The sequence below is a fragment of the Eumetopias jubatus genome, unplaced genomic scaffold, assembly GCF_037043125.1.
Source record: "Eumetopias jubatus isolate StellerSeaLion01/CBP00866 unplaced genomic scaffold, mEumJub1_p1.0 scaffold_1, whole genome shotgun sequence".
Classification (NCBI taxonomy): domain Eukaryota; kingdom Metazoa; phylum Chordata; class Mammalia; order Carnivora; family Otariidae; genus Eumetopias; species Eumetopias jubatus.
Window position 1 is genome coordinate 16,732,652 of NW_028274807.1, and position 10,311 is coordinate 16,742,962.

The 10,311-nt window shown below is 37.0% G+C and overlaps 1 pseudogene; it reads right to left on the reverse strand.

The window, feature by feature from the left end:
- Positions 1-2,431: 2,431 nt before the first annotated feature.
- Positions 2,432-3,520, reverse strand: LOC114218443 (large ribosomal subunit protein uL30 pseudogene; annotated as a pseudogene).
- Between the last annotated feature and the right edge of the window lie 6,791 nt (positions 3,521-10,311).

Here is a 10,311-nt window from a genome sequence, read left to right on the forward strand (position 1 = left end):
GAGATAAAAGAGTTAAGAAAGAATCAATATTAGAGATGAAGAATGCAATAAAGAAGATTGGAAACAGGCTTCATGCAATAAACAGCAGGCTGGAAGAAGCAGAAGAATTAATTAGTGACCTAGAAGACAAAATAATGGAAAATAATGAAGTGGAACAAAAGAGAGAAAGAAGAGTTATGTAACAGGAGAATAGGGAACTTAGGGAACCCAGTGATTCCATCAAACATACTAACTTTCTCATATTATAGGAGTCCCAGAAGAGGAAGAAAGAGGAAAGGGGGCAGGAAATTAATTTCAAGAAATAATAGCAGAAAACTTCCCCTTCCCTAATCCAGGGAAGGAAACAGACCTCCAGATCCAGGAGGCACAGAGAACAAAAGCAGGCCAACAGCAAGACATACTGTAATTAAATTTGCAAAATATAGTTATAAAGGAAAAATCTTAAAAGCAGCAAGACAAAAGTTCTTAGCTTACAAGGGAAAACCCATAAGGCTAGCCAGAGATTTCTCAATAGAAACTTGACAAGCCAGAAAGAAGTGGCATGGTATATTCAAAGTGCTGAATGGGAAAAATCTGCAGCCAAGAATATTCTATCCAGCAAGGCTATCATTCAGAATAGAGAGATAAAGAGTTTCCCAGACAAACAAAAACTAAAGGAGTTTGTGACCACTAAACCAGCTCTGCAAGAAATATTAAAGGGAACTCTTTGAGTGCAAAGGAGAGACCAAAAACAACAAAGACAAGAAAGGATCAGAGCAACTCTCCAGAAACAATGACAAAACAAGTAATAAAATGGCAATAAATACATACATACATATCTATCAATAATTACTTTAAATGTAAACGGACTAAACACTCCAATCAAAAGACATAGGGCATCAGAGTGGATTAAAAAAACCAAGACCCATCTATATGCTGCCTACAAGAGATTCATTTTAGACTTAAAGACACCTGCAGATTGAACATGAGGGGGCAGAGAAACAAACGGATGTCAAAAGAAAGTCGGAGTAGGAATACTTAAGTCAGACAAACTAGACTTTTGTTTTTGTGTTTTTTATCCTGCTTTGGTATCAGGGTGGTACTGGCTTCATGGAATGATTTTGAATGATTTCTCTCTATTCCATTATTTGTAAGATTTTGATAAAGACTGTCGTTATTTTTTTTTTTTTTAAATATTTGGTAGAATTCACCAGTGAAATCAGGTGGTCTTGGGCTTTTCTGTGCTGGGAGATTTTTGATTCCTAATTCAACTTTCATTCTTGTTATTGGTTAAGAAGATTTCCTATTTCTTGGATTCAGGATTCAGGATTCAATCATGGTAACTTGTGTATTATTAGGAATTATCTGTGTTTTTCCTCCACCTAAGTTATCTGATTTCTTAGTGTGTAATTGTTTATAAGTAATCTGTTACCACATTATGTATTTTTGTGGTGATCTGTTGTATTGTTTTCTCTTCCATTTCTCATTTTGGTTTTTAAGTCCTCTCTTTTTTTTCCCTTAGTTAATGTAGTTAAAGCATTGCCATTGCCAATTTTGTTTGTTTATTTATTTATTTATTTTTGGAAAAATCGCTTATTACCTTCAATGTTATTTATTCTGCTTTCTATTTTATTTCTGATTTTTCTTTGTTATTTCCTTCTTCCAGTAAATTTCAGCTAAATTTCTTCTTTTTCTAGTTCCTTGTGGTGTTTATTAAATTGTTTATTTGAAACTTTTTCGTAGTACAAGTACTTATAGCATAAATTTCACCCTAACATCTACTTTTGCTGTGTCCCATAGGTTTTGGAATGTTGTGTTTTCTTTTTCTTTTGTTCTGAGACATATTTTGATTTCATATTTGGCCCGTTGTTTGTGCAGTAGTGTGTTGTTTAATATTTACATATTAAATATTTGATATTTACAGTGTAGATTTTCCTGCTTTTATTGTTGATCTCTAGTTTTGTACCATCGTGGTTGGAATATATACTTGGTATGATTTCAGTCTTTTTAAATTTGTAATATTTATTATGTCTCTTTTTATGTGATTTAACCAGGGGATTCTTCTGTGTGTACTTGAGGAAAATGTGTATTCTATTTTTTCTTGGATGGAATGTTTTATATATATCTTTTAGAACCATGTATTCTAAAATGTGCTTCAAGTTAAAAATGTTCTTGTTAAAAAAATAACTTTAGGGAGGCTACTCATTTAAATAAAAGCATATCAGAGGGGAGGTTGGTGGGGGGATGGGTAAATAGGTGAAGGGGATAAAGAGCACACTTATCATGATGGGCACCGAGTAATGATGTATAGAATTGTTAAATCACTATATTGTACACCCAAAACTAATATAACACTGCATTTGAACTATACTGGAATTAAAACAAAAAACTTAATAAAAAAAAGAGTTTCAGTTGCAGGGCTTTTTTTTTTTTTTTCAGCAACAGTATTTTTATTTGTAAATCATGCAAAGGCCTATGAAATAGGTTTTCTTAGAACAGACCCATCTTGGCTAACTCAGTGGCACAATTCAAAAGTGAAAAATTAAGATATATTCTTTGTACAGAAGAGTCTTTAATAAACCCAAGGAATGTTTTCCACCAACATACAAACTAGACCCTAGTTTTGCACGCAAAGGCTGATGACTTTTATCACACACCAAGATTTGCTTTAATAGTTAAGGGACAGCAGTCAGGCTAGCAAAAAGTCACCAAGACAACAGAACATTTCCATGAGAGTAGTCATTCATTAACTGGCCAGATTACAAAAATAATCATGGCAGATACCTTAGTTCATCCTTCTAATAAGCCTATTGATCTGGTCTTCCCTGTTACCAGCATCTCCACCTTCTACAAAATGGGTGGTCTTTTTCTTCATTCCCCCTCATGGAGAAGATAATTTGAAGGGCCATAAAAAGTTGTTTGCTTCTTTGAAACGTTTTCCAACAGTATAGATCTCGTGAATCAGATCCTCCATGCAGATGATGCCATATTTACCAAGAGATCGGGCAATCAATGTGTTATCTGTCAGGGCAATTCCCTTCTTGTTGATTTTGCCATAACCACGCTTGTAGATCAATTCATTCACCGACTTCAGATTTGGGTACCCCCATGCTATATAAGGTTCCACAATCCTTAGCATGTTAACTGAAGCCTTGTTGAGCTTAACAAAGGTGCCATTGAAGATCTGGCGAAGGCGAAGAAGCTGCAACACCTTTCGAACCTTTGGGCTCACACCATTGATACCTCTGATCCTGATGACAAATGCCAATTTGGGTTCCGCAGGTACGTAGAAGTTGCCAGCTTTTCTTGCCATCCTTGCCATTCGAATCTCAGTTCTGTACATCTGCCTATATTCCTTGTGGTAATGCTTAGCTTTTTCATAGATGAGCTTCCTTCTTGCCTTTCGAAGCATCTTCTGAGCAAACTTCTTCCTCAGACGCTTGATCTTCAACTCTGCGAAATTCCTTCACTTCTTCTTAAGGGTTTCTGGCACAGCAGGAACCTTCTTTTTCTTCTCTTCTGCACCCACCATGGTTCCAGCCGGAAAAGAGCTCAGTTGCAGGGCTTTTTGTCATAGCTGATGAAAATTGCCATTGTTTTTTTCATCTCACGATGTGATTGAGAAACAGCTTGCCCCCAAAGTAGAAGAGGAGTTAGCTCTGCCATTTCCTTGTTACTCATATTATTAGTACTGTCTTCAATCCCCAAAAATCTTTTAAAGCTATGTTCCCACTTTGTGAGGCTTAGAACAGTTGTGCCCCAATTGATCCATTGGATCATGAGTTGAAAGTGATCATGAGTGAAGGTTTCACTGCCATCTCCTGTTTGCTTGTTAAGATGAAATGCCCTTCTGGAGATTTCATATATTTAACATGATGAGTGGCACCTGATATATGGGCCTAGTGAAGATGTCATTATTTGTATTTTAAATACTAGTTGGAATTAATTTTTCCTATTTATTTATTTATTTATTTATTTATTTATTTATTTATTTTTTAAAGATTTTATTTATTTGACAGATGGAGACACAGCAGGAGAGGGAACACAAGCAGGGGGAGTGGGAGAGGGAGAAGTAGGCTTCCTGCCTAGCAGGGAGCCCAATGCGGGGCTTGATCCAAGGACCCTGGGACCATGACCCGAGCCAAAGGCAGACACCTAACAACTGAGCCACCCAGGTGCCCCTAATTTTTCCTTTTTAATATAAAAATCAACATAACTTCTTACATGTTCTCATATCTCAATATCTCATACTTTGTACCTCCTGTTATTTATGTGCTCTGCTTTGGAGATCATTGTTCCAGCTCCTAGAAAACATATACTATTAAAAATATAAGAACAATTGATAGACCCTTCCATTTAAACCTAATTATAATGTGTTAATGAAATAAGATCCCAGCTTTATAGAAGGCAGATAAATATGAGATCCCATATTAGATGAGTTATAATTCTAGTGACTTCACTCTGTGTCTTCCAGTGCCAAGCTCAAACAAGGGAGAAATTAAAAATGCTCCTGCTCCTGGTTTTGAAATAATCACAAGGCAAATAAAATCTCCTGCACTTTTTTTTTTTTGGCAAACATTTATTGAAATGAGCAGAGTTTTAGAGCTCAGTCTGCTCCCCTTCTGCTGACTCTTTGGTACTGATGCTGGAGTGCTCATGGTCCCTAGAGCTCAACATTGCCCTTCACTGGTCCTGCATTCTACTCTCATTGTTTGAGGGAGAGAGAGAGAAAGAGAAGAGAGTGACAGGGAGAAGGAGAAGAGGAAGAGGAAAAGGAAAGAGAGTGGAGTAGGGGAAGAAAGAAAAGGAGGAGAAGGTCAAGAGGGGAGGAGGGAGGAGAGGAAGACAACTCTAGTAAAATCCTGAGGAATGTGTTTTTCATCCCTTTCTCCCTCCCAGCATTTTTCTGCTCCATTCTGGTCATGAGCTACAGATTTTTCTAAGAATCACCTAAATGTAATCTCTCTCTGCAGGAATTTAAGCAGGCAAATAGGACAGTTTTGAAGGAAGATGCAGGAGCTTTTTTAGCACTCTTGAATCTTCATCCTGTTAGGGCACGCCAACTCCACATTTAAGAAGGTCTCTCCCTGTAGACAAGAAGAGGCTTTTTGAGCTGAGTATTCCTGAGAAACATTGAAGGTTAGGAAAGAGTTAGGAAAGGCTGCTAACCTTGTGCTCCAAAATGGAATTCCATATAGGATGGGAAAGACCTCACTGAGAAAGCAATGGCTACCAGATTGAAATGTGTCATTGTCCAAAATTGTTTTCAGAACTCAAAAAGAGCCATGTTTGATGGATGTTGACAACTAGATTTATAGGAGTGAGCATTTCACAAAATATACAAATATCAAATCATTATGTTGTTCACCTGAAACTCATGAATGTTATGTGTCAATTATATTTTAATTAAAAAAAAAGAGAAAAATGAAAGAGAGAGAGGGAACCACTTTTGTGTTGTCCTCAGAGCCTGCTGTATTAGCTAATTCTCTAGGTGAGGCTGCACCATGCACCATGTGGAGGCACTTGAGCTACTTCCGATAACAAATTTCTTGGATGGGATTGAAGTCAGATGTCATCCATTAAATTCCATATTCTAGTGGTTCATGTTTCAGTGAAATGTCACTGTAATCTAATTTATCTAAGGACATTTTCTTCCAAAAAATATGTCATTTAGTTTTACAAATTGCCTATCATGTTTTTCTTAATAGCCTCAGAACCCAAGAAAATGGTGAAGTCTCAAGTTGAAATCTTGGCTTTGGCTTAAGCTATTTGATCATATTTTTTCACTGAAAACTTCTGGAAAACTTTTCATTTTAAGGTTTTGCTAAATTGCAAAATGTTTGATGGGCAAGTTTCAGTATGTTTTTTTCTGTGTGCAAAAACCAGAAAAGTGAATTATAAGCAACAATTCTAGCAAAAATGTACTCCTTCACCAAAAGTTGAAAAAAAAAAGTACTGATAGAAATTTTAAAAAGTCAGATTGTAAGAATATGAATATAGTTTAAAGATTATTTATTTATTTATTTGACAGAGGGAGACACAGTGAGAGAGGGAACACAAGCAGGGGAGTGGGAGAGGGAGAAGCAGGCTTCCTGCCAAGCAGGGAGCCCGATGAGGGGCTCCAACCCAGGACCCTGGGATCATGACCTGAGCCAAAGGCAGATGCTTAACGACTGAGCCACCCAGGTGCCCCAGAATATGAATATAGTTTAAAGGATGTATGTGTTCATAGTTCATAGATAGGACTAGACATCTTAAGTTGTTTTGATTTCCTAAATTTTACATGATTCATTTTTCAGAGTCAATTATGTGACTTGCTTAGAAAATTGTGGACATAGCACCATGATTCTGGATTCAGTTCTTGGGGAGAGAGAGAGAAAAAAATAGAGAAAGAAATAGAGAAATAGTATGAATTTTATTTCTATTAACACACGTTGCCTCAAAAAGGCCTCATAATATATATGTGTAAGAGATAGGTATTTGTTTGCTGGGTTTTCATGGAAATGTTCCCACTATGAAGAAAACATTGCACTGTACTTGATGCCTGGAGGAAAATCAAGCATATCTTCCTCTCTGAAGAAAGTGCGTTTTACAGTGAGGCGTTCCAGTGAAATGTAAATACTAATCAGCAAGTTTTATCAGTGTCGGAGAACCACAACTTGGATTTGAGGACATTGCCTTAATTTTGCCTTAATTTCTAACTCAGTTTCTTTTAATTAAAAAATAAAGTACCATATTAGGCTTGAAGCTAATAGGAATTTTTAGTTTATTTGAATATATGGATTGGCCAATGCAGTTGATACCTACCTTAAAGTGAATTTTTAATAATCAGAGAATGAGCACATTATTAAACTGATCTGGTTTTCAGTTGAAAGCTTCTCATGATTTTTCATGACTGAAAGACTGTAAATTTATATGTCTAGACCTATCCTTTCACTTAAGTGTTCCATAAAACATTTACATTTCAATATTCTGCCTTCTTTTCGAATTCAACCTGGCCATAATTGAATTTATTATATCCTTTAAACAGGTGCTGTAATTCAATTCTTGGTTTTGTTAATGATTATCAACATATTTTGGTTATTTAAGATTGAAAGAAGAGGGCTGCATGGGTGGTGCAGTCAGTTAGGTGTCCCGACACTTGGTTTCTGCTGGGGTTATGATCTTAGAGACATGAGATCCAGCCCCACATCAGGGATCTGCACTTGGCATGGAATCTGCTTGGGTATCTCTCTCCCTCTGCTCTACAACGCCCCCCAGTTTCTCTCTCTCTAAAAAAGATAAATAAATAAAATAAATCTTAAGTTTGGAAGGAGAGCTCAAAACTAAGTATTTGTGAAAGCACTATGTAAATTCAAATTCTATCCAGATGCAAACTGTTAATATTTTGTCTCACCTCCCCCCTCACATCTTTTGTATAAAATCGTGATAATCTAATTTTCTTTTCTTTTCTTTTTTATAAAGATTTTATTTATTTATTTGACAGAGAGAGATATAGCGGAGAGGAAACACAAGGAGGGGGAGTGGGAGAGGGAGAAGCAGGCTTCCCACGGAGCAGGGAGCCTGATGCGGGGCTCGATCCCAGGACCCTGGGACCATGACCTGAGCCAAAGGCAGGCGCTTAATGACTGAGCCACCCAGGTGCCCTGATAATTTAATTTTCAATGTTTATAATATCTTTCTCTGTTTTAATATCTATAATTGTAGTTCAAGACTTCATTATCTCATGGGTCTGTATTCAATAATAGCTTCATTCATTTGTAAGTTTACTTATTCAAAGCTATATATTGGGAAACTACTATGTGCCACTACTATGTCCCGCCTTCGTGAAATTTACAGTCTAATGACAAAGGTAGACATAGAAGCTTAAGCATGATAAATGTAAGGAAGAAAGCAGCGTGTTATGTTTGCATGTGTCAGGTGAACCTAACATAGTCTTTGGTGTTAGAAAACCTTCTAGCTAATCTCTTTTTGGCCCTGATGATGACATCACTTTTCCTCAAGCACCATCTATACCATATCATATACCATATTCACACCCAAAATTAACTGAACCTCAATCCCCAGTCCAATCTGAATACCTTTGAACTGAATATTTCATAAGCTGGCCGCATCCTACTCATTGACATATGTTTCTCAGGACACTGAATTCTAGTCAGGAAGGTTTCTTTACAGTTCCATGGATATGGAACTTTTCCAGTCTCTGTACCTCCCTTTATAACATAATCGCCTTTGTCCTTGATGCCCACACAGTTTTTGCCATCCTTAAAAGTCCTGGTCAAAATGAATTCTCAGTGTTTTGGGATTGAGTGACTAACTGTGTTGTAGCGCTATCTCTTGTATATCTCTTACAACTCCGAGTTTACCTTCTACATTTGCAAATTTTTGGATGTTCCAATTGGCACTGGCCAATACTCCTTCCAAAGGTGACAAGCAATTTCTTTTTTCTTATCCTGAAACAAGTTGTGTGAGTATGTATGTATATGTGTTTCTATGAGATTTTGCTTTAGCCAAGTTCGCCAAAGATAATTTATTACACTTGAAAATTCACTGATAGATCAAGATGGGAATTTTCTTTGTCCAAAATACTGTAAATACCTGTAATGGAATATAATTATCATAATTTTATTTCTTCTCTATTTTGGCATTGAAATAAGAACATCCTAGTTGGGATACTTACTAATAAAGTATTTAGGACTTACCATGTAAAACTGGCCTTGAGATAAACATTTCCCATACTTGGTATTGATATAAACATAAACATAAATTAACTCACACTGATACACATATATAGACTATATTTACATATATATATATATATGTGTTAAAATATTTAAACGTAGGGAATTTGGATTGGCCATTCATGACGATGGAAAAATGTGGTTTTCATAATGGAACAAAAGCTTCCAGATGCATTCAATTGTGTTTAAAGAGCTAAAAAATTGGCTTAGTTAGAAAAAAATCCCAACTTACCATGGCCTTTATTCTTAATTAGAACAAGTGTCTTTGACATATTTGAAGACATTTGACTTAAAAATAGCCAAGTTGAAAGTATTCAAGAGTGACACATGAGCGCCATTCTCTACTGCACTCTGCACTCTATATCTGTTACAGGCATCCATCTCCTCAACTTCAAAGAGAGTTCCCCAGAATGAAACCACTACACAGCAAAACAATCTGTCCATCTTCCGCTTCCACTGTATTTGAAACTCAGCATCAGTATCTGTGTACAATTGAGCCCAGTGAGTCTTGGCTCTGACAAAACTTCCAGTACTCTACCACATGCCACTGCAGTTTCTTTGCAAAGCTCCTGGTTCCCAAATGGAAATCCTGCCTTGGCTCTGTGGAGGTACTGAGGAGCAATGAGCCAGAGCAGACCAAGGCCTGGATGTGCTTTTTGTTGACATAAGGGCATTGACTTGTGGATCAATTTTGCATGGCTATGCCTAAAATCACGGTGAAGGTAGTGTTCAAGGACACATCCTATCAGCAATACAGATTTAGGACAGTCTTTTTCACTTAAAACATTTACACACCCAGACCTCTACAAGAAAAATTCATGATCAAGAGCAACAGTCCTGAGTCCTGGTCCCAACACATCAAAAAATGCTTCAACTCTGCACTCCACTGTACTACCAAGACAGGAGAGTGGACAAAGGCATTTTGAGATCTGTGCAAAGCTGGAAAGAAAGTGGTGTGAGGCTTTGGGGAGGTGGGGTGGTATGTAGAATTCAGGTTTTGATGCCGACAGACCTGGGTTTCAATCCTGGAAATATTCTTTACTATGTAGGGTTAAGTCAGTAAAACTTACACAGTTCTGTTTTCCCATGTGAAAAATGAGGAGAATATTATGGATCCCATTGCTTTGTTGTGAACTTAACAATAATGCCTGGCAGGCACATAGTAGTGCCTTATTAGGATTCTCCAGAGAGAGAAACAATAGTAGATTATATGTATAGAAATATAATAAAATATATAGAATATATTTATCTGTCATCTGCAAGCTGAGTGCTGGCAGGCTTGAGACCCAGACAGAGCCGATGTTTCAGTTTGACAGCAGGAAAAAACTGATATTCCAGATTTCAAGGTAGTCAGACAGGAAGATTGCTTTATTTGAGGAAGTGCTAGCCTTTTGGTTCTACTCAGGCCTTCAATTGATTGCATAGGGCCCACCCACATTAGAGAAGGCAGTTTGCTCAGTCTATCGATTCAAATGTTAAGCTCATCTAAAACACCCTCAGACAAAACACCCAGAATAACATTGTGCAAATATCTGGGCATCCCATGGCTCAGTCAAGTTGACACATAAAATTAACCATCCTGTACTTTGTA